Genomic DNA, 22,194 nt, shown 5'->3' with positions numbered 1-22,194 from the left:
TCCTTCATTTAACCCTCAGAAGCCGTAGGAAAAGGCAGATCGGGAGGTTTTTCCTCACATAGTGGCCTCTTGGGACTGAGATTTCTCTCCAGTCACACATCCTTTAACAGTCCAATAACCCTGATCAGAGCTGGTTATCTCTTCCAGGTCATTCAGAAGTGAACTCCTTCACAACCGCTCCTTTCCTTGCTTGTCTGCTCAATGGGAAAAACAAACAAACAAACAAACAAACAAACAAACAAACAAAACAAAGCAAAACAAAGACAAAAACAAAAAAAAAAGCAAAACAAAAACAAAGCAAAACAAAAACAAAAACCAAAAAAAAACAAAAAACAAAAATAAAACAAATAAAAAACAAAACAATAACAAAAATAAAAAACAAAACAAAATCAAACAAACAAACAAACAAATAAATAAAACGTTATCAGGAGAGACCCACATGTAGTACTCTGGGGACCCTTTGTGATGCCAGATGGAGAAAACAGGTCTCATCCAGGGATTTCACCCTTTGGCTGAATATACCCTGTGTATGCTGTCATGGAGTACCAGGCACCATTGATTAGAAGGGAGGTCTCAGGAGGTGGAAATGAGCTACCATCTTTAAGACAAATGATTTCCAGTTTCTAGGTTGATAAGCATTTGCAGACTTGAAAAAACATGAACAAATGTGTAACATGAAAGTACTGGAAATGGCACTACTAATTTCAACTGTAATATTTTTTGTTATTTATTTATGTGCATAAAAATTAAAATGTGTGTACTTTTTCTGTATGTACATACCCACAACAGAACAGTCCATGCTGTCCTAATAGATCAGAAGAGAACATCCAGATTCACTACAATCCCTGGTAAACTCCCACCTCCACCTTCTTAGTACTGAGCTTGATTACAAGAGTGTGCTAGGATGTGCAGGCCCTCTCTCCCTCACTTATGTGCTTGGATGCCCAGCCCCTTTTTCTCCCTTATGTGCTAGAGTGCTCAGGAACTCTCTCTCACCTATGTGCTATGCCCTCTCTCACTTCTGTGCTAGTCTGCTCATGCCCTCTCTCTCACTTATGCCTCTATAGCCTACAGAAGCTAAAAGAGAGCAGTGATTCTCTAAAACTGTAGCTGTGCATAAATTGTAAGCCACTATGTGGGTGCATTGTGCCCGGTCCTCTTCATAGAACAGGTGCTGTTTGTTTGTTTGTTTGTTTGTTTGTTTGTTTGTTTGTTTGTTTGTTTTTTGAGAGAGGGTTTCTCTGTGTAGACCTGGCTGTCTTGGAAATCACTCTGTATACCAAGCTGGTCTCAGACTCAGACATTCTTGGCCTCTGCCAACCAAGTGATGAGAATTAAGGCATAAAGCACCACTGCCCAAACAACAGTTGCTCTTATCAGCTAATTTTCCACTTTTCAACTAATCTAGTGTGTACTTCATGTATCTTTAGGGCATTTCTCCCATTTACTTTCAAGGTGGAGGGTGTTTCCACCAGAACAGGGACCCAAAGTGGGATCCGTGGCACCATGGCATGGGTGTTTATTGTTACATGCCAACATTGAGAAATCCATCAAGAATCATTGGAACAGACTTCAAATGAATCACTTGAAAGAATATAAACAAGAAAGGGGGGTAAACACAGACTGTGGGAGATGTATAAATAATCTGGTTTACCAAAGTTTTATTGAACCCAGTGATCTCTACTCTGATATTAGTATGTCCATAAGAGTCCTGGGAGGCATCATGTATTCCCCAGTGCTGAGCAAATCTTGAGATGCCAGTAAAAGAAGCCTTTACAACTGCTCCTCCCTGGATAAAAAAAAAAGGATTGAAATCTGTACAATTGCCATTGACTCCCCAAAGCACCCACTTGTGAAAGGAATGCATTCTAAAGTCCTGAATGAAAAATCTCTTTTTCATAAAAAATTCATTCTTTGGGTCATCTGTCATGTTGGAAGAAAAGGAAAAAGTTTTACTCTGATCTGCCCAACAAGTGATGGAGGATCGACAATCAGACCAAGGCAGGATCAGACCTTCATCTTCCAAGACACAATGAGGGGCTATTTTTGGTTGGTGGGGACATTCTTTGTCTGAAAAGTTAGGTGGTACAAATGTACCATTAACCCAAATTGCCTCCTGCCAAAAGGTCCGATTTGTAAAGGTTATATCTACATTAGAATTATCTTGGGCTGTGCTCACCCAACCTCCTTGGTGCTCATTAAACCTCCCTAAAGCTCAGGCTGGGAGGTTGATACAATGTCCTTGTCCATTAATTTGAAAACATAAAAAACCCTGTTCTAGTAAGGAGTGATTTTCTCCTAATGATAATAACGAGTTGGATCATAGGGTAAATATGGCAAATCCACTGTTTTATTATTAGTAAAGAATTTTGGAAATTTGGAAAATTTGGAAAACTATAGTATCATGGCGAACTGACATTGGTTTAGGGAAAGTCGAGAGAATAGCACATATCTGTTCACCCATTATACTAGGAACCTGAGACAAGTTCAGCATTGTCAGGATCAGGAACAGTCCTCAGGAGGTCAGCATTTTTGCACCATCCTTGATGAATATCCTGCGGGTGAGTCAATCCGGCAGCCAAAATGGGTTGTCTTCACTCTGTGGAAAAACACAAACAGCTCCCCGGGATCTGATTAAGATAGGATCCGGGCCTTTCCAGAGACCAGTTAAAACATCCTTCCGTTTGACCATTTCTTTTGGTCTATCAGGGTCTGAACTATGTCGCTCAGCTGCAAAACGTCCCTGCTCGTCAAGATTCAAAAAATTAAGTGTAAAGAGTGACATAGATACTGCTACTCTTGGCACTGAGGGCAGAGTCTCATCAACTCCCCCTTTTTTGTTTTATAAGATAAGACTTGAGTGTGTGGTGGGCACATTCCACAATGCCTTGTCCTTGAGTATTATAAGGAAGGCCAGTCAAGTGAGTGACATCCATTTGATGACAACATTGCTGAAATTTAGTAGAAGTATATGCTACCCCATTATCCGTTTTAAGAATTGTGGCCTTGCCCCAGCACTCCACACTTCTAGGCAGTGCTGTATAACATGAGAGGTTTTTTCCCCTGTTAAAGGTGTGGCAAACATTACACCATTGCAGGTGTCAAAGGAAACATGTAAGTACTGATTTCTCCCAAAGGAGGAAATATGAGTGTCATCCATTTGCCAGACTTGTAATGGCCTGATGCCTCGAGGGTTTACCCCTACATGAGGTGTAGGCAAAAATTGACAACTACCTATGCACATAAGGCAGAGGTTCACTAGGACACTGAAGCCAACAATCCCGAGGCCGAGCAGCAAGCTGGCTTTCACCAGTCGTTGTTGGACTTTTTCTGCACTGAGTAGCTTGCATTTTATCTTGCAGGTACCTTTCTCCCTTATAATGAACTGCTTCCTCCTCCAAGTCAGTTTCTTCAGAGGAGCTAAGCCCTTCATCAGATTCTGAGCTACTAAGAGCTAGCTGCTTAAACTCATCTAGTGGCAGGTAGAGGCTCCTTTCCTTATGTGCCTCTCCACCTGGATCTCCCTTCTTCTCTCCCTTTCCATCCCTTTTCTAATCTCTCCCAAGGCATTCTTTTCTTTTTATATCTTTTCCTCGGGATCAAGGCCCATGAAAAGGCCTAAATGACCCTAAGCAAGCATACCATGGTGCCACATTGTCTATCTCCCTGACAAATCCCTCTAAGGTATTAGTGGCACATTTTAGGCCACACTGCTTCAGGACCGAGTGTAAGGCCACTATTATAGAATGCAAGATTCTCATACTGCCGCTGTACAGGCCTGACTGTGACTGAAAATGGACGCTGTCCAGGCACTGTCCAGTCCTGACTGTGACTGAAACTGGTCGCTGTCCAGGCGCTATCCAGGCCTGACCGTGACTAAGAACCAGTCAGCAGTGGAAGCAGTGGAAGAAAAACGAAACTGAAAGGAAAAGTGCAATCGCTGTGCAAACAATCAAAAGGGTGTCTAACTCTGGAGAAATTTCAAAACTTTATGTACCTTACAGAGCCTTTCATCCCGCAGTTCTGATTCCACCCCGCGAACAAGGGATCTTCCTTGCACTGGTGTGATGGTATAAAGTTCCCGGGTTCCTCGGTGCCACTTATTGCATCCCACTCGACCGGCAAGAAAGAAGCAACAAACCGGAATCTTCTGTGGCAAAAGATTTATTGCTTACTTATCAGGAAGACCATGATCCGGGAAAATGGCGCTGCTTATATAGCCAACAGCATGACGTTTCAGCACCTGATGTGACGTGACAGCTCCTGATTCGTTGCTTGCCCATCACCCCACTATTATGCCCCGAGAATGGACAGTGACTAGGAGTGAGTTCACTCTTGCACCTGCGTACAAGGCTTGTTTACTAGTTAGGCACAGGGGAGGCCAGCACCATCTTATAATGACGATTGCTTGTGGCACGCACGGCTCTTCTCAGTGATTGCTTGCGCCATGCACGCGATTTCTCAGGGCATGGCACTACACAGCCATCTATACAAAAATGAAAATGTAATTAAGGATAAAAGTGATACAGCAGAAATGGGTAACAATTCAAGAAGGAGAAGATAGGGATGAATTTGCTAAAACTCATTTATGTGTATGTAGAAAGTTCTTACCCAACAAATTAAAAACAAAGTAAGTAAGTAAGTAAGTAAGTAAGTAAGTAAGTAAGTAAGTAAGTAAGTAAGTAAGTAGGTAAGTAAGTAAATAAATAGACAAATATATATGTATGCACGTGCATATCCGATTGGTGTGTGTGTGTGTGTGTGTGTGTTCATATAAGCTTGTAGATATTTCGCACCTGTGACTAGAGGAATGCAATCATGCAGTATCTTTCTTTATGTCCTATGACGCAGTGTGTTGATTAGAATATCTTTTGCCCATGGTATGTGGCATTATTACAAGGTGTTGGCTTGTTAGAGGAAGTGTATCATTGTGTAGGCTTGCTTTTGTGTAGTGCTCAATCTCTGCTCAGAGACAAAAATCGATCCTCTTCCTTGCTACCTGTGGCCACAAGCTTCCTTCTGGTAGCCTTCAGACTAAGATATAGACCACTTAGTTCCTTCCCCAGCACCTCCTCTACCAGGGTGCTGCCATGCTTCCTACCAAGATAATAATGTACTGACCCTCTGAAACTGTAAGACAACCTCATTTAAATTTTCCTTATAAGAGTTGCCTGAGTCATGATGTCTCCTCACATCAATGAAACCCTATGGAACATAGGCAGTATGTTAGACTGATTTTTAATGCTTACAAGATAATTGCAACCAGCCTGCAAGCACAAAGTAAAGATGATGAATGAGTTGCTGTATTTTTTTTCTCCATCTACCCAAGGGACTTCAGACACTCCCAGATATGCTGGACTGCACCTGAATCTTACTACATCACTAGAGGTGTCCCCATCATCTTTGAGATCTGAGCAAGGAACTGTGGGACCTTTCTCATCTAAAGCAACTAAATCCTAAGGAAACAACTGTAGGGTTTTCTGCATCTGCTCAGGGTACTAGGGGGCATTCCTTATCTGCACAAGCCACAGTAGGAAAGCCAATGTCTGCAAAGCAGTCTGTGGGAACTTTGCCTCCCACTCCAGGACCTTTAGGGTCCACCCAAATCACTCGGATCTGATCAGAAGCCTCTGGGAATTTCTTCCTCTTCACCAGGAACTCTAGGCTCTTCTTCTTCCATAGAGCCTTCTGGACATTGCCTTTCTGACCAAGCGTCTTTAAATCTGTCCACAACTAGGCAAGGGAGTGTACAAACTGTGCCGTCTTCTCCAAAGACTGTGCAACATCCAACTTATTGCCAGAAATGTATGAGGTTTTCTCCCCTTTCTGAACCTTCTGGACAAAGATCCCCAGCTTCCTCAAGGGATATTGGGCCGTTACTACCTAGCCAGAAATCTCAAAAATCCATTTCATATTCACCAGCAGATGGGAATCACTCACCATCTGTACTAGGATCTCAGGAGCATCCTCTATCTAGTAAAGACTCTCAAGGATATGTGCTATCCTCTCAAAAGTGTAAGGACTTTTCCACAGCTGCAGAGGGGATTTTGCCTGTGCAAAGTTCTTTGTCATCCACACAAAGGAATCTAGAACCTTCCGTAGATTCCACAGGGATATTGCTCATGGGACAATATAAACACACAGAGACTACCTCGGGTCCTTTGCCTCTAGTGAGGGAGAATACTGAATCTTCTACATATGCTTTGCCTACCCTAGGACCTTTGCCACCATCACCTCGAGAACCTGGTACACATTCATCTTTTACTCAAGGAGGTGCAGAAACATTCCCATCTAGTCCCGGGAACCTAGCACATTTGCAATCATCCCAGGGGCCTCTGACACATTCCATCTCAGCCCAGGCAATGACTCATATCTCTGGATCTGCTGAAGGGGCTCTACTGCATTCAGCTCCTTCCCCAGCAGTTTCAGAAACAAATGAATATTCTCCTTCTACCTGAGGGACTTCAGACACTTCCAGATGTGCTGAACTGCACCTGGATCATACTACATTATTACAGGTGTCACCATCATCTTTGAGATCTGAGCAAGGATCTCTGGGACCTTGCATACCTGAAGGGACTAAATCTAAGAAAACAACTGTAGGGTTTTATGCATCTGCTCAGGGCACTAGGGGTCATTCCTTATTGGCACAAGCCAAAACAGGAAAGTCCATGTCTGCAAGGTAGACAGTGGGAACTTTGCCTCCCACTCCAGGACATTTAGGGTCCACCCAAATCACTCGGGTGTTCTCAGAGTCTTTTCCATCTGATCAGAAGCCTCTGGGAATTTCTTCCTCTTTACCAGGAACTCTAAGCTCTTCATCTTCCATAGAGGCTTCTGGAAATTCCCTTTCTGACCAAGGGTCTCTAAAACTGTCCACAACTAAGCAAGGGAGTGTAAAAACTGTGCCATTTTCTCCAAAGACTGTGCAACATCCAACTTATTGCCAGAAAGGTATGAGATTTTCTCCCCTTTCTGAACCTTCTAGACAAAGATCCCAACTTTCCTCAAGGGAATTTGGGCCATTACTACCTAGCCAGAAATCTCAAAAATCCATTCCATATTCACCAGCATATGTAACACATTCATCATCTGTACTAGGTACTCAGGAGCATCCTCTATCTAGTAAAGACTCTCAAGGATATGTGCTAACCTCTCAAAAGTGTAAGGACTTTTCCACAGCTGCAGAGGGGACTTTGCCTGTGCTAAGTTCTTTGTCATCCACCCGAAGGAATCTAGAACCTTCGGCAGATTCCTCAGGAATATTGGGCTTGGGGCAATGTAATCACACAGAGACTACCTCGGGCCCTTTGCCTCTAGTGAGGGAGAATTCTGAATCTTCTACATATGCTTTGTCTACTCTAGGACCTTTGCTACCATCACCTTGAGAACCTGGTACACATTCATCTTTTACTCAAGGAGGTGCAGAAACATTCCCATCTGGTCCTGGGACCCTAGCACATTTGCAATCAGCCCAGGGGCCTCTGACACTTTCAAGCTCAGCCCAGGCAATGACCCATATTCTGGATATGCTGAAGGGGCTCTACTGCATTCAACTCCTTCCCCAACAGTTTCAGAAACAAATGAATGTTCTCCATCTACCCAAGGGACTTCAGACACTTTCAGATGGGCTGAACTGCCCCTGGATCTTACTACATCACTACAGTTGTCACCATCATCTTTGAGATCTGAGCAAGGAACTCTAGGACCTTGTTCAACTGAAGAATGCCATCTAGAAGTGACTAAATCTAAAGAAACAACTCTAGGGTCTTCCACATCTGCTCAGGGCACTGAGGGGATTTTTTTATCTGCAGAAGCCACAGTAGGAAAGTCCCTGTCTGCAAAGGAGACTGTGGGAGCTTTGCTTCCCACTCCAGGACATCTGGGGTCTACCCAAAATACTCAGGTGCGACCAGAATCTGTGTCATCTGAGCAGATGTCTCTGGGAATTTGTTTATCTTCACAAGGAACCCTAGGTTCTTCATCTTTCCAAGAGGCTTTCGGACATTTCTGTTTTTCCCAAGGGTATCTAAAAGCCCAATTTTAAACAGGGGAATACACAAAGTGTTTCATTTGCTCAAGATACTTTGCATCCCCCAACTTCTTGTCAGACAGAAGTAGGATTTTCTCCAACTGCCCATCATTTTGCACAAAGATCCCTAGGTTGACCAAGGGACACTCGAACTTTCCTACCTAGCCAGAAATCTCAAGAAACCTTTTATCCTACACCATCAGTACTGGGTGTTCAGGAACACCTTGTATCTACTCCAGAGGTTCTAGAAGCTTTGTCATCTTTTCAAAAACGCAAGAAATTTTCCAGGGCACAAGAGGGAACTTTGCTCATGCAAAGTTCATTTTTCCCCAAGCAAAGAAATCGAGAAAATTCAACAGATGCCACAGGGATATTTGCACAATATGAAGAGTCACACAGTGCTTTAGGCCTTTTTTCACAAGTGAGGCAGGCTGTAGCATCTTCTCAGTCTACTTCAGCAAATCTAGGAACATTGCCACCATCATCGCCAACACCTGGTAGACATTCCTGTTCTGACCAAGGAGGTGCAAAGACTTTCCCATTTGGTCAAGGGTATCTAGCACCTTTGCAATCTGCCCAGGGGCCTCTGAAACTTTCTATCTCAGCCCAGGCAATGATGAATACATCACAATGCTATGAATGTTCTCATAATCCTCTGGGTCTTTCATCCTCAGAACAAAGGACTCCAGGATCTTCTGATTCTGCTCAAGGAGGTGTGAGTCCCGGTCTCTGCACAAGGGGAACATACATCTGTCCACATGTCCACAAAGGTCTACCCAACATTCTACATCTTCCAAAAGGTTTTCAAGTCCTTCTTTACATACACAAGGTATAGGAACTCACTCCACATCTACACACTACACAGTAGCAGACTCACCATCTTTACCAGTGTGTCAGGGATATAACCACCCTGCTCAAAATACAGCAAGGATTTTGAGATCTGACCAGGGATCTCTGAGGATTTCAGCAAATACACAGGCTCTGTAGAAACATTGCTGCCTCCCCAGGGGGCTCTAGGATATTCATCATTTGCATGAGGAGCACAAAAATTTTCAACAGCTACCCCAGGACATGTGATATCCAATGACTCACCTCTGGAACTTGCAATTTCTGCCCAACTTAGTTCCTCACTTTCTTCCCTAAGCCTTTTGGATCTTCCCTTTCCACAGAAGAGCCTTTTGACCTCTCTAAACCTACAGAGGGACCTTTAACTTCATTCCAGGGACCAAATGAGTCTTTGAATTCTCTACAAGGGGTTCAACAAACAGATCCATCTGCTTCAGATCCTTCAGGATCTATGCATTCTTCCAAAGGACCCATGGTAATTTCTTTATCTGATTGAGGAACACTAGGATCTATATCATCTGCCCTAGAGCCTTTGACATTGTCCCTATCTGCTCAAGGGAATCCAGGACATTTGTTATCTGTTCAAGAAGCTGGAGGCCCTTGGCTGTCTTTATAGGGGAACCTGGAAGTTTGTACCTGTACACATGGCAATCCAGGAATATCCAATGCTTCATCACGAGCTTTGGAAATTTCAGCATCTACCATAGTGAGTCTAGGACCTTCTCCATCTGTCCAATTGGATTTGAAAGAGTAACATTCTGTCTTAATGTCTTGGAGACCTTCCATGTCTGCCCAAGGTGTACTAGAAACATCAATATCTTCCCAAGGGCTTACAGAAACTTCCTTGTTACCTCAAGAGCCTCCAGGACACTGGTTGGAAAAGGAGGCTTTAGGATATTTACCATCCAATCCAGAAGATCTTGGACTTTCTGATTCTTCCCAGGACACACTAGAAATATGGGCATGTATGCAAAATAGTACAGAAATACCATCTGTCACCCAAGAGGTCATAGAATCTTTGTCAGCCACACAAGATTCTCCCAAATTACCAGCTCCTTCACCACTTAGTCCAGAGACAGAAGAACCTCTGACATATACACAATCCATTTCTAAGAGTTCAGAATCTGTGCCAGGGACTCCAGAAGCTTTGGCATCTGTGTTAGGGTCTCTGTGTCTTTTGAAACCCAATGAAGGTGCTCTGGGCCCTTTAGTATCTGAACAAGGGATCCTGAGAACACCAGCATTTCCCCAGGAAAGTCTAGAACTTTCTCAACCTGCCCAGGGGCCTCTAAAACCTGTGACATCTCATCAAGAAACCGTCGATACTTCCTCTTCAACAGAGTTTCAGGGACTGTCCCTTTGTGCAGAAGGGGACATTATTCCTACCCCTCCTCGTGAAGATGGATGGAGAAATTTCTCTTATCTCAAAAAGAACCCTAGACGTTTGAAATTTAACCAAAGGATATTGAAACATGTCCCAATTCCTGAAAGGGATATCAGATACTGCCTTTCAGAACTTGTTGCCTTAAAATGTATCTCTTCTGCCGTAAGTAGCCTCACATCTTCCAAGTATGCAGAAAAGGAATCCAGTCCTACCTCTACTCCTCAAAGGAGCATCTCCTCCTTAAAATCATCTCAATTGAGTTTCAGATCTAGTATTCTTTGTAAAAAAGTTCTCAGTCATTCTCCTCTTCCAGGAGATTGCCCCACACCTTCTAAATTGAGGAAAACAAGACCAAGCCCTTCCTCTGTAGATCAAGAGGGCCTGAAATATGTGCGCTCAAAACTTGCGGGCTGGAAACACTGCCATTCTTCCAAAATTTGGGTAAGAGTTTGCAAATTTAAGAAAGAGGTGTAAAGCTTAAAACTATGACTAACATAAACTTCACCACTTCTGATTCTGCTAAAGGAGCCTGCAGATGCTCACCATCTCATGAGGTGGGCCTCAGAATTTCCCTACCAAGCCAAGGCATTCACAGACCATCTAAGTCTACTGAAACCCCATCAGAAAAAGCCCCTTCTGACCAATGGGACACCAAAGCTTCCAATTCAGAGCATGAGGTTGATAAGCCATCCTCCATCCTTACAGAAGTGTGCATGCGAACCACTCTTTCTCATGAAGACAGCCTCAGGCATCCCACCTTCCTCATGAGATTCCCAGACACGCTACTTCTACCAAGAGAAAACAGAGGAAAGCCTCTGTTACCCAAGGAGCCCTGCAAGCTTCCCCTACAGATCAAGAATGCATTGAGTCATCTCCAGATGGAGACAGTCCCCATAGAGGTGTGCAACACTCATCATCACCACAAGAGGATATCAGCCTTTCTTTTTCTACTAAGGAGGACTCAAAACATATTCCTAATGTCCAAGAGGGAGAGAAAACTTCCAGAATTGCCAAACGGGAGCCCATAGCTTTTGTGCCTATCCTATGGGCATTCATACCTCCAAAAGGGAGTACCACATTCCCTTTTGGAACATTCCCTGTTATGCGAAGATATGACAAACATACAATATCTCAAGCAGAGGATGTGGTACCTGCTCTCTCCTGTTCTTGGAGAGACCCATCATTACAATATGAATTTGGGTTCCTCCTTTGTGACATAGGAGGCCACAAATATACACATCATTTGAAAATCAATCTCAACAGGATCGCACTGCAAAAGGGGAGTTGTAGTTCTTTCCTCTTCCCTAAAGGAGGTGTCGGACCTTCTCAATCAGACCAATGTGGACTCAGACTTTCCAGTTCTCACCAAAGGGACACTGGCTTTGTGATCCCTGTTTCAGAAAGGCTCAGAATGCTTCAGGCTGAAATAGGTGGCCCCTCAAATGCTCCATCTAAGAAACTGGGCCTCACCGGTGCTTTTTATGACAAAAGAGATATCGAAAATGCTCTAGGAGGCTTACGACTTACTCCTTGCTTCTGACTTCCTCATTCTGCCCAGGGACACACCAGAGCTCCCCAGCCTGCCAAACGGAACCTGTAAGGCAGTCCATTTCAAGAGGGTGGCCTGGGCCCTACTCTCTCTTACTCTGGCATTTTCAGTTCTTTTTTGATACAGAAGCTGCCCTCATATTTTCCCTTTCTATGCCCCTTATGAACAACATGAATTTAGAACTTTTTCTTTTCATCAACTGTATATCAAACTTACAATTTCCACTCCTAGCTGCCTCAGATGCACATTGAAGCCTCATCTATGCCCCTGTGACTAAAAGCAGGACAAGAATCCCCTTTCTGATTAAGATTAGCTCACAATTGTATCCAGAAGAATGTGCTATATAATTTTCACCTCATGGAGAGTATTATGTGATTCTCCTGAACATTGAGGACCTAGACCTACCTACTAGATCTGATCTAGTCCATGAAAAATCCACTCCCTTGATCTAAGGTGCACCAAGTGCTTCTTATTCTGATCCTCTGACCTAATTACCCCTGTCCAAGGATCAGGACCCGGGTTCCTGAAGTCTCAGAGCTTAAGAGTAGCCAGCACGTTAATGAACCCAGGACATAGACATTAAGCTGACCAGCAAAAATGAGAAAGCCTTGCCATTTTTAGAAGTAGGCAGCAGATTTATCAGGAGAACTAGCTGGGAAATGTCTCCTAGCACACTGGAGATTGATTAAGCTGTTGCATGGCCTGCATGATTTGTGTGTTCTAGCTTCCCAGGAAGTCTCAATCATGAAATATTCAGGCCTTCTCTCCTCTCCACATCGACCCTTGATCTTGTACAGATACAATAGTCTTTGGCATTTCTACTTTCCCCAACATGCTGTGAACCTTTCTGCCTCTAAAGGATGGCATCCTTTATAGATTGTTTGTGGATACATCAACATTATCACTCTGTCAATGGGTCCTCCAAGTCCTGTTTCGGACACACAAACCTCAGAATTATCCCTTCAGCACCAAGAAGACTCACACTGTCCCCCCATGCTTGAAGTGGAGCTTAAATCACTCTCAGTGGCTCAAGGAGTCATCAGGTACACTTTGTCTAAATTAGGAATTCAAAAACACTCCAGGCATTCTTCTCTGGTAAGGTTCAGACCTACAGCTTAAGAACCACAGATCCTCTAAACTACTGTATGGACCAAGGGAACTTCTGATATGCCCATTCTGAACCAGGGATCCTCAGATCATCCCCAATAGCCTAAGTGACCTTCATCTTACATGTCTAGAACCAATGTGCTGGGGCTGGAGAGATGGCTCAGCAGTTAAAAGCACTGACTTCTCTTCCACAGGTCCTGAGTTCAATTCTCAGCAATCACTTGTTGTACCACAACCATCTGTCATGGGACCTGATGCCACCTTTTGGTGTGTCTGAAGACAATGACAGTATACCCACATACATGAAATAGAACCTATGTGACTCACAACTTACACCAATAACTCAAGGGAGATTCAGATGTAACCCCCGAAATCAAATATGTTAGAAACTCCCCAGTATTGAAGGCAGCATTATCATATGAGAACCAGAAACCTCAGAATTTCGTTAATTTCCCTCAGAATTACCACTTCAGAACAAAGGTGTCACATAGGTCCTCAATAACTGAAGATGCCCTGATACATATGACATGATAAGCAAAGGACTTATCAACAGACCCCAACAACATTTTAAGAAAGCCACAAAGTTGGCTCTTTTACTATCAGAATTCAATAGCATTGATGAAGTTACAATGGGGACTCAGATGTACCCTTCTAGACCCAGGATAATTTATACCTCCAGTATAAATATCAACTCCATCACGTCAGGCCCCCTCAGATGTAAAGTATCCCATAACTTCAAGGGGGCTGACACCCAGTTGGTTTATCTTTTGAAGAGCACCTAAACCTTGCTTCCTCTAATCATAGTATCCCCTGACATTATGTGTGTGCCAAAGGGGTCAGCTGACCTTGAGTAAAACTCTTTATTCTTCCTCCTTCTGCACTGGAAGGGTCTGAGACATGCCTCTCTGATGAAGCAAGGTATAGAACTGACCTTGTGAGTGAGAAGTTTATCTCAAATATTCAGGCTCAGCTCTAGTGTGCTTCAGGCTGAATCTTTGGTACCAAGAATACACAAGAGTTTTAGTCTTTGTTCATGGTGGAATCAGGTCTACCACTCAACTAAGAGCTTCTCCCTCAGACCTTATTGTTTAGGGAATACACTTTTGACCACCAAAAACAAACAAACAAACAAAACAAACCTCACAGAACTCCAGAGTCAAGTCCCATGGCCAATGTATAAAAACCTCAGCCTGGATCCAAGGCTCTCTTTAAGCTGGTCATCAGAAAGGTAACTGTACACTACACCCACACCTGTGTGCTTTGTTGTAAGTTTAATAGGCAACAAATCCAGGGACTTTGAACCAACTTGTCAGAAGAAACCTCAGATTGCTGTCAAATCTTCATGGAGTCCTAAGAGATAAGAATTTTTTAGAGTTCTCTGAAGATGTGGAGGCCTGGAGTGCCTGGAACAAACTCCTCTACAGAAGGTGAACAGGGCAACTCCCCTACTGTCCAACAGGGTTGAGGGACTTTCTACTTTCCAAACCTATAGTATTTTCCTTCCTGTGATGATCAAGGTCATAAAATGTACACCTTTGATGCAATGGGCAATCATAAAAATCCCTTCCGTTCAGGAACCCATGGGATATTTTACCTCTGACCAAGGAGAATTGCTCCCTCTGCTCAAAGTTCACAGAAATCAAGAGGAGGAGGCCAATCCTGGAACCTTATGCCACTTTCTTGAGTATAGTCACATGACATTGTGTGAAATCATCATTATAACTCAGTTCTGGTTGGTTGAACATAATTCTTAGGAGGCAATCATGCTGAGGATACAATCCGAAGCTTTTCATGAATCATGGAATCTATATTTGGTGCCTTGCTAATTCAGCTAAGGATATGGATACCCCAGGCTGTGAAGAACTGTCAGAAGTTGTGGCAATGCTAGGACCTCATGAGCTAAGGTAAGCAATTTAATTTTTGCTCAAAATATTATGGGGAATTTTATACTCTGATCATCTCTCCTGTTACAAGGATATCAGCAACTCCTTTCTCCCCAGGGCTACTCACTCCTTCTACCTTTACTTAAGGAGGCATCACATATTCCCACTGAAGCAAAGGGAGCCCCAGATCATACCAGTTTGTCCAAAGCAGGCTTGGACATACATTTAGGTTGAGGAATCCCACAGAGCTTGCTGATATTATGGACTGAACCTTAGATGTTTTTCCTAATGTTTCTGAGACTTTTCCTTCAGTTCAAGGTAAACTCTAGATTCAAAAAGGTTTCAATGAAGAATCTTTGACATAGATACTCTGTCAAGGAAGAATCTTTGATTTTATCTTTGAATTAGGGAAATATAGACTCACCCTTAAATTTGACCGGGGATTAATACAAATTCTGCTGCTTATGGAGCCTACAGAAAAGCCACTGAAATGAAAAACTCAAGCCAATGTTCTTTTTTATTTTTTTTCCTCAAGGAAACTTTAAATCAACTTCTCTTGACTATGCTTACCTCAGAAAATCCACTTTTATCCATAGAACCATGAGGTCTATTCCTCTAGGAGGTCCTAAAGTTTCCCTTCAGACCTGGATGGCCAGGCATGCTCAAATAAAAGAAGGGATGCCAAACACTCTGAAATGATGTCCTGGGACATGACAGTAATTATATGAACCCTAATCTAATTTATAATTTTAAGCCTGTCACTTGAAATGGATCAATTCCATTTTGGTGCCTATGCCTGGGATGCTGCTGTACAGCTTATGGAGAACATAGAGCTAGAGTTTACCAAACAATTTGAAAGAAAACTGCTCTGATTTTTGGCAAGCAAAACTCAAAGTCTCAGAACACATGGGTATTCTGGACTATGAGGACATTTGCACTTGATAAGTTATTTTTGACATCTTCCAATTCCCATGGTAAACTTTTGTCTGAGGGATTCTGTGACCTTCCTTCTCTTCCTTATCCACCCAACACGTTCTCTTTCTCAAAAATGTCTTTCAAATATATGAAGTATATATGTGAATGTATACTTCAAAGTAGTTTTATACCTAGCTGGTCAGCCATATTTCCAAAAGTGACTCCTTCTGTAAACAATGTACCCTAGTCCAGTCTGGTTTGAGGTCCCATAGTCCAAGTTACAAATCAGAGCAAAGTACCTGTGCCATCTGCCTTTAGGCAAGTCAATAGAAATGTAATAACTTCATTAATTCTGCCTAGACCTGGATAGATGAACAAAGTCGAAGAAGTATACTAGCCAGCAACAGTCATTGAAAGCCTTTGGAAGAAAAAAAATATGTTGCTACCATGTCTCTTCTGAATGAACACAAACTATGAAAATACAAACTCTGAATAAGAATTGGAAACTTATGATCATGCCTGGAAACATTCTCCACTCTATAATGTACCAGAGACCATTACTTTTGACAGAGGTGTATATGGCAGTTTCACATTCTGCCTCAAGAGGAGTCTGCCCTCCTCTTTCAGTAGGGCCTTCCAGATTTCCTCTTTTACATGGGGCCCACATTTCCCCATGGTAACTCATTTTTTTCTCACTACACTGAATAGAATGTCAGAACTCTCCTAGGCCTAACATTGCCTTAGACCCTATTGGTCAAATGTCGCCTAAAACATGTATTATGCCTTATAAGGAATATTCCTAATCCTACCAAGTAGCTTTGAATCATTTTTCCTTAAAGGGATGTCAGACCATAAGAGACTTATACCACTCATTCTACATAAAAGAGAATCTAACATTCCCTGTCTTCCTAGTAGGAATCTGGGCCTATTGTCTACTTCAATTCACCAAGTGGATTTTAGAACTTCAGTTTCTACAAAGGGGGTCCTGGGAAATCAAAGACTATTGAAAGGGCTCTCAGAACTAGCTCCTGTGTCAAAGGGGCGTTTCATACATCTACTCTCTGTACTAGGACACTTCAGGTCCATCTGTGCAATTATTGAACCACCAGAGATTCTCTTCTGGCTGTGCCTCGCAAATACCCCTATTAACTAAGTTTGCTTTAAACATATCCATACAATACATACACGACCAATGACACCTCACATTTTCTATCCTTTTAGATCATAGGACAGAAAATAGAAATCTGAAATTGGCTCTCGTATCCTGTGCTTCAAAAATGGTCATCAAAATGCACCATTCCTATCTCTTATTCACAGATGTGTGCAGCTGAACACAGCCTCGAGGAAACATCAATGCTTGCATAACTACTTATGCTGGGAGATTGTTGTGACCACTGACTGGACTCTCAAAGATGTTACACAGGGTATGCATATGGGGAAATACTTGGAAGCTAGTGAGGCAGAGTCTGAACATTCCTCCAGTACCCAGTGAAGCCTAGAAACTTACCCTGTTGACCATGGGTGAACTGGATATTTCTGACCTGCAAAATATGACTGGGGACCTCTACTTTAGGAACTAAGACATTCACGATTTTTTCTCTGTTGAAGGTGGTCTTGGAACTTACCATTCTGAGAAGAGGTTCTCATAACTCCTATGTTCCCAGGATTCCTCTCACACTCCTTGTTTTTTGAAGTAGCCAAGAGAACTAACCTGGGTGAGGCTGAGTGAGGCTCAGTCTTTTCCTTCCCCCAAAATATGGCCTTGGATCTTGTCCATTTCTGCAAGGGAAGGGGGCATTAACCACTGTGTTTGACCAAAGGAAGGTCCCACTATTCTTTATTCCTAAAATGCTATTAGATATGCTCTTTTGAATAGTAGTACATGATGCCTTGTATCCTCAAGCATTCACTTATGACTTTGAACTATATCAAATGTATATTCTCTAATTAAGTAAGATTCAAGCCTTTCCCTTTTATAAGGATGACAGGGGAAATATATTGTTTTTCTCTGGTTTGTGGTCCCAGGTCATTCATATATATATAGAGAGAGAATTATTGAATGGATCCTATGTTATGCTTTGCAATCCAATTGAATTGTTGTTGCCTATATATGTACATATTAAGACAAACTGAAGGCGGCAACCTAGCCAGGGACAGACATCCAGGCTGCTTGAAAAGGCTTGGAATGTTCTCTGAACTCCCTCAGACTAATCACAGGATATGAAACTTTTACCAACTAAGGAAGATTTGGAAGCTGAAGAGCAGTGGAGGGACTTCCTTTACTAATCAAGTTAAAAGGGACATTCATACATAACAGGATGTTGCATGGCACTTACCCCCTCTCCAAGGTTTTTCTAATGCATACCATTGTACCAACCAGGTCTCATTATTTTTCTTACTCCTAAGTGCCCAGTACTTCCTCTCTTCCCAAGTTACCTCAGTTCTTTGTTTTGTTTTGTTTTTCACTGAAGAGAATGTCAGACATTCCTCCTATGACTAAGCCTTCTGCAGACCTTCTCTGTTTGCCCAAGATTGTCTAAAGTACTCATTTAGTAGAAATACCCTCAAACTTTCAGTTTCGATGAAAGTGGGACTCAGTCATATCTCTTGTGACAAAAGATGTCCCAAACCACTGCCTGCCAAATACAAAAGTGGATGCTCACAGTCATCCATTGGACAGAGCATAAGGTCCTCAATGAAGGAGCCATAGAAATACCCAGGGACATGAAAGGGACTGAAGCCCCATAGAAGGAACATCAATATGAACTAACTAGTACCCCTCCCCCAGAGCTCCTTGGAACTATGCCACCAATCAAAGAAAACACATGGTGGAACTTGTGGCTCTAACCACAAGTGTAGCATAGGATGGCCTAGGAGGTCATCAATGGGAAGAGAGGGCCTTGGTCCTGTGAAGGCTCTATTCCCCATTATAGGCAAATGCCAGGGCCAGGAAGCAGGAGTAGGTAGGTTGGGGAGCGGGGGGAGGGAGAAGGCATAGGAGATTTTCAGAAGGCAATCTAGGAAAGTAGATAATATTTGAAATGTAATTAAAGAAAATATCTAATTAAAAAAAGATGCCCCAGACTAAGTAAGCTTTATGCCATTCCCACTGAAAAAGGTAGAATGATGTCCACTCACATGCAGTTCATTGTAGTACAAAAGGGGGCTATAATTACCTCCTTCAACCTCAAGGAACATAGACATCTAATTGCTTGCCAAGGGTGTATGTGTCATGGAGCAATGATGACAGAGACCTCAGGTTTGGATCCTATGGCCAAGAGGGTTTCATTTATTATACCTGTAGTCATAGGAGTTTCAGATATAGCCTCTTGGGATGCCCAAGAGTATTCTTTCCAAGGGCACCTTAAACTTGACTTAAACTCATATTACCTCAGTGCCACTCTCTATTAGAAAGATTGCAAGGCAAACACAATTGCAACTTCTCAGTGGGCTCTCACATGTTTCTGAGTGTAGGGCAGAGGGCAGAACATAGAAAGAAAACTAATATGCATGTGATCTTCCTAGAGTTAGGTGTCAGAAATGGTGTGTTCCTGTCTCTCACTTATAGATAGGTACAGACAAATACAACCTCAGGTCAGACAGCCACTCTCCCTGTTGGAAGAGTGTGCTGATTGTTCCTTGTATTCTTCCCAACAGTATATACAATATATGGATAATGGAAGGTGGGGAGACTAGATGGAAGCAAACTATGCACTACCATTCTGTTCTCCCTCTACCCAAGATAAACTAGATTTTTCCCTTTTGCACAATGTGGTGACTTGATCCTGCTACTTGGTTAATCATGGCCTGAAACTAACTAACTTACTTTCTCTCTCTCTCTCTCTCTCTCTTTCTCTCTCTCTCTCTCTCTCTCTCTCTCTCTCTCTCTCTCTCTCTTTCTCCCTTCCTTCCTTCCTTTCTTTTTCTTTCGTTCTCTCTCTTTCTTACTTTCTTTCTTTCTTACTTTCTTCCCTCCCTCTTTCCTTCCTTCCTTCCTTCCTTCCTTCCTTCCTTCCTTCCTTTCTTTCTTTCTTTCTTTCTTTCTTTCTTTCTTTCTTTCTTTCTTTCTTTCTTTCTTTCTTTCTTTCTTTCTTTCTTTCTTTCTTTCTTTCTTTCTCTTTCCTTCCTTCTTTCTTTCTTTTTTTTCTCTCTCTCTTGCTTTCTGTCTCTTTCTTTCTATCTCTCTCTCTTTCTCTCTCTCTCCCTCCTTCATTCTCTTCCTCTCCTTTCTTTCTCTTTCTTTCTTTCTCTCTTTCTTTCTTTCTTTTATTCTTTCTTTCTTCCTTCCTTCTTTCTTCCCTCCTAAATTTCTTTCTCTTCTTTCCTTCTTTCCTTCCTTCCTTCCATCCTTCCTTCATTCCTTTGTTCCTTTCTTTTTTAAGTATTTATTTATTTATTATATATACAGTGTTCTCTATGCATGTGTGCCTGCACATTAGAAGACGGCACTGGATACCATTACAGATGTTTGTGAACTCAGGAGCCCTGGGAGAGCCGTCAGTGTTCTTAACCACTGAATCATCTCTCCAGCCCCAGGTTCTTTCTTTTTAAGCAAAATGGGTCCGGAAGGTCATAGAAGTTGTAGGTATGAACACATGCTACTCAACCTGTTTTCAAGGTATCTAATACCATCACCTTTGGATGAAGGGTCATCAGAATTTCACTTGGGATAGGTGGCCTTCATGACCTTCTGCTGTTACCAACAATACCCAAAACCTTCCATTTCTGCCCAAGGTCAGTTATAATTATGACTGGAGTTTACTATTGGAATCTCAGAATTTTCATTTTTCCCAAGGGTAACAAAATCCAGGTATCCTAAGAGCATCCTTACATACATATGAGCCTCAAATATAACACTCCAATCATGAGCTTTAGATCATTTCCCTCCAACGATGGTCTCTAGGAAATTATACTTCACTTAATTCTGCCCTGCATTAACAGAGCCTGAAACTTAGGTCATCTATCCTTCGTACCATCCTTCATGAAAACACCCATATAACTGATGATAAGCTTCAAGAGTGCTTAGAGACTTACAGTCATGCCTGGTGCATAATACTTGTATTGCTGCCAGGCTTACCAAGGTGTATGTGAAGATGGGAATCTTCTAAGTTGTGAAGCAGTCCTACCTCTCCTGCTTAAGGTAGGCTAGGTCACTTCCTTAACCCTAAAGAGATTGGGGACATTAAGCAGACTCTAATTCTGCTTTAATCTTCTACATCAATACTTAGACCACTAATTTGTGTCCATTATATATCAAATGTACCCTCTGTATACATGAGGGTCCAATATCTGTCTTGTAAGCCTGACAGGCCTGAGATCATCTCTACCTGCCCCAGGCCCCAAACTTCACTTCCAGTCCAAATGGTCTTCAATAATTACCCTCTCTGATCAGAAAGAATTCCAAACTATTCTCTATCTGATGGAGGGCAAAAATTTCCATTTAACTGTGTCTCACATCGAACTCCTCATTTGAAAGGGGCACCAGAATGACTCTTTTTGTTCCAGTGGTTCTCAAATTCACAACCTCTGTGGAAGAGGTCTATAAATGTCATCCAGTCATACCAGGGCTTCAGTGCCTCTCCCTCTCCCTATGGGAGCCTCAGACACACCACATCTAGTCATAAATATTTCCTCTTCTCCCTGTGTCTATTGGGCAACAAAGCCTTCTCGAATGCCCATATTGGACTGAAATATTTCCTTTTTTTTTCAGTGGTGGACACATACCTACCCTCTCTTGTAAAGTGTAAATAGATCTTGTCTTATTGACTATGTGTGCCTGCTATATTACAACTGTCTAAGATTACTTCCAAACTTCTTCCTGTTACAAATATTCGGAGACATTCCTTCATTCAAGAAAAGTGGCCTTGCTCTTATGTCATCTGACTAAAAGTTTCATAGACCAAAGATAACCATCCAACCTGTTGGAATACTGAAACAATTGCTGCCTGCTTTCCACACACTACATAAAATATGTGGATATCCTAAATTCTACAAAAAAGATTTGCAAGCAGATCAAGCAATACTGGGACTCCCTCTTCTCCAGAAGGTATTTGCATTTTCACCAATGTGAAATGGTATTTCTTATTTATTGAAAATAGCCAGAGATTTTACACTTCTTACAAGTAGGTTTAGAATTTCACACTTGCAAAGTGTCACAGAAATGCTGCTTATGACCAGAATGCTTCAACTTCCTTATTCTCATGAAGTTTGCCACATTACCTCTTTGATGAAGGGCACAACCATCCTACTTCTGTGCAAAACTGCCCAAGCTCCTCCCCTATCTTACTTTAGGAATATTTAGACATTCACAACAGAGAGTGCTCCAACCTCTGTGGAGCACAGTGTGTTTGAGGAAATCCCCCAGATTCTCCATCTTCCCAGTGTATGTCCTACTTCTAATTTCCGTGGTCTGGGAAGCACTGTTCTGACCTAAGAGATTTCTGAACACACTGGACTGAAATCCCAAACAGAAGAGTAT

This window comes from Mus musculus, chromosome Y, assembly GCF_000001635.26.
Source record: "Mus musculus strain C57BL/6J chromosome Y, GRCm38.p6 C57BL/6J".
Classification (NCBI taxonomy): Eukaryota; Metazoa; Chordata; class Mammalia; order Rodentia; family Muridae; genus Mus; species Mus musculus.
Note: the sequence above shows the minus strand (reverse complement) of the source record.